Genomic DNA, 3719 nt, shown 5'->3' with positions numbered 1-3719 from the left:
AGCCAAGTGTGAATGAAAAGACATTGTATTCACCTGCATTGTAGGTGGGGGATAAGTGATGTCACAGACCTCCTCTTCTGTTGACCCACCTGTAATCCCTGTGTGAAATGTCTTGTGTCAGTGAAGGAGTGTCGCTGATCTGTCAGCTGCAGGTGAACCGTCGAGTATTGGCCTGTGGAGCTGCTCTTCCTGTGTTGAGCCATGTGTTTGTTTAGTGGTTCTTTGGTTTCACTGATGTATATCTCAGTGCATGATCTCATAAGTCCTAGCTTGTGCTTCAGTGGAGATGGAGGCTCCTGTTGTCTTCAATGTGCACGGCCCAGTCCAAAAATAGACTGGAGCCGTTTCTCGATACGTCGAGTCCGGACGTCACAGTTCGAACATCATAAGTTGAACTCAGAAGAACGGGCTCCGGAGGACAGGAGGACCATTTGCAATTGGAACAGCAGCGTTCTTCCTGAGTTGTTCTTTCCATATGGGAGACTGACAAAGAATCTTCACAGACAGTGGCCATCTGAGTTTTATATGGAATATTCCTGGTTAAATCACAATTTACTATTTACACAAGTCTGATGACTGTGATTACATTATGCCTTGTTTTTGCCATCAAAGCTGCCATTTGGTTATGCCTTGAAAAACTGTATACTATATATATTGTGTAGTAATTGATCCCTTTTTGCAGTTCTAATATTTTGTATTTTTATACTGCATCAATTTACTATTGACTTTATTTATATTTTTTATCAGTGTCTTTGTTTATGGAATACTGTCATGGATTTTACAATTTAAGGTGGAACTGTCAACATAATATGTCCCATTATATATTATCTCAATACATTATCAGAGCGTCTCTGTTATTGACACATTGTAATCAATACTGTGACATGTGATACAACATTTATTTTAAAAACTTGTGTCTCCTGCCACAGTAATTCCTGACATCCACACTACTCCAGAGTGTGTTTGGAAATGGACCCGTTTTATTTTGAAAACTCTGGGGTTGTGTTGTAGTGTGGACGGACAGAAACTGGACAGAGACCTTTGTAAACGATGAGGTCACAGCCACGGTCTCTCCTGATTGGCTCTCATCAGCCTGGACTACCAGTGGTGAATACAACATGATGATGAATGACAGTGTTACTGACCTTGTTGTCTTTACAGCTGTTGTTCACTTACATTCTCTGTTTTAATGCTACAACTGCAGGAGGAGGAAACAATCTACTTCCTGATCATTTGCATATTCATAGTGCCTTGATATTCAAATGGCAGCACAAATCCCTTCCGTTGTATATGTTCATGCTCAAGCTGCACGCACCTTGTTTCATCTTGGCTGTATATAAAACTCTGTGAAAGTTCATTTAATTCAATGCATTAGGTTTTATTGATTATTTTTCTTTTGCTTCTTTTTGTAGGATGTCTACAACAGAAATCATTTTTGCAAAAAGGCTGCAAGGTAAGAATATTGAGAGAGAAGTAGATGGATGCACTTTATGATCACTCACATACATAAGACACAGTGCGCCACCTGCTGGCCAGGAATTATCATCACTGTTTGGGATATGGACTGCAGTGTGTTCAAAGGGCAGTGAGATTTCTGTTGTTTCTGTTCTAATATGTTTATAAGAAAATTACACATTTTTACACCTGGTTGGTTGAATTTCATTCATATACTGTATCATACCACTCTCCTTTTTAGAGCGCGCTCAAACATGATGATATCGTCCATACTTCAGTTTATTTATTAATACACAAAGCATACAACACACTGCCCACAGCGTTGTCATGTGATGAGATGAGCATTGCCTCCATCAGAACTAGAGCGAGCCCTGGAGAACCCAAAGCCCAAATACAAATACAAAAGTAACAACACAAATACAAAAACTGCAACACAAATACAACAGCAACAATAAAAATGCAAAAGCCACATCACATATATCCAGGATCTCCACGTCACCCTGGACGTCTCTTTGCTGGATTCTGTCATGGTCTCAGCCTGGAGGCTCCAGGGTTTTGTTTTTTGGACTTTCTTGGTTTTTGGTTTTCTGGGTTTTGGGTTTCTGTTCTGGGTTTTGAGTGTTTCTGGTTTGGGAGTTTCTGGTGTCTAGTTTTGTCTTCCCTGTCTTGTGCTCTGTTTCCCCGTGCACTTCCTGTTTTATTTTGATAGTCATGTCACCCCAGTGTCTGAGTTCTAGTTTTGCTTCCTTTGGTTAATTCCCTGATGTGTCCCACCTGTGTCTGCTTCCCCACCTGTTCTCCATCACTAATCAGTTCTGTTCCTTTAAGAAGCCCTTGTTCTGTCTTGTCCTTGTGGGATCATTGTTTGTGGGGTTTGGTGTGTGTTTCTGTGACTCGTGTTTGTTTGGAATAAAATTGTTTGACACTGCTACCTTCTCTGCATTTGGGTCCACCCCTTACCCCTACTTAACTCAAACTTGTGACAGATTCTCTCTGCATCCAGGACACATGGAGACACAGAGGAGCCTCAGCTGCATTCAGGACCCAGCAGGTGCAGCTGTACAGAGACTGGTAGACTGACAGAGGGCGGGGTCAGCCTTCAGGTTTCCACCTTAACCACTTCATCCCAGGTACATGCGTGTGTCTCAGAGCTTGTGATTAGGTATAATGTGTATTATCATTTCATGCAAACATAAAATTCATTTTTGATCCAAAACCTTTTTCCTCAAGCCAGTGCCAAGTACGTCCAAGCTCCTGGCAACACCTGCCAGACAGAGCAGGAGGAAGAGCGAGTTGTCTTCCCTCCCAGAGACCAGGAGAGGCAGCCCAGGTGACAGTTCAAGGCAGCGACGGGGGAAAACACCTCCTGTCCTGGGAAGGAGAGTCTCCAGAGGTGAGATTCACTTCAGATATCACTGTTTCCTCTAATGAATATCAGATCTATATTAACACACACTGCTCTCTGATTATCTCTCAGCTGTCTTCTTGGACTGAACTCGGGCCCTGCAAACTGGGCCAGTGTTAGCCGCCTGGTGGAGGCCGTTTGCAACCGGCTCTGCGTCTTCACCCGGTGGCCACGTGGTCCAGAGGGACCGTGAGGACTCGCTGGTCATTCAGTCTCAAGGATCATGTGGCATCAGAGAGGCAGTGCTGGCCGGCCCCAGGTTGATGGCTCAGACCAACATCCAGCTCTTTGAATTAAAAGTCTCAACATGGTAAGAGGGAATTATTGGCTCTGTTGTACAAACCATATGAAATTTATACTGCCAAGCACAGACACTTTCAAAATAAGAGTCTCAAAAAGGTCATAAAAGTTTGATCTTGGGAAAATGGGAAATAAATGTAATTCATTATTATTGGCATGATGCTTAAAATAGAAGTTTGGCTTAAACAGGAAATTACTGTTAGAAAACCTTATTTTCTGTAAAATTTTGATCTTTTTTTACAGTGTACCTCAGATTAATGAAGACTTGAGGTTTGCATTTTTGTTGTGAGCTTTAGCCACAGGTCTGGGGATACAGAAAAATAGATTTAAAAATAAAAGTAGATACATAAATACATTAAATAATTGGGGGCAACGAACGAATGAATGAGTGAATGAATGAACTTTATTTATATAGCACCTTTCATGCAGAGCAATGCAACTCAAATTGTTTTACAATAAAACCACAGGTTTTAAAAAAGCAATATATAAATAAATGTATAAATAAATTACAAAAAATATTAAATGATATATGTAATGTGTATATATACATATATGTAAC

At 41.1% G+C, this 3719-nt stretch overlaps 1 long non-coding RNA gene across 1 annotated transcript; it reads left to right on the top strand.

The window, feature by feature from the left end:
• The first annotated feature begins 1388 nt into the window (after positions 1–1388).
• On the top strand, positions 1389–3159 carry LOC130167358 (uncharacterized). Its single transcript, XR_008827283.1, has 4 exons — positions 1389–1453; positions 2459–2585; positions 2686–2848; positions 2933–3159. It is a non-coding gene; the product is annotated as an uncharacterized LOC130167358 (long non-coding RNA).
• The last annotated feature ends 560 nt before the right edge of the window (positions 3160–3719 follow it).

This window comes from Seriola aureovittata, chromosome 1 (assembly GCF_021018895.1).
Source record: "Seriola aureovittata isolate HTS-2021-v1 ecotype China chromosome 1, ASM2101889v1, whole genome shotgun sequence".
NCBI lineage: Eukaryota > Metazoa > Chordata > Actinopteri > Carangiformes > Carangidae > Seriola > Seriola aureovittata.
Note: the sequence above shows the minus strand (reverse complement) of the source record. Positions and strands in the feature narration are given on the sequence as shown.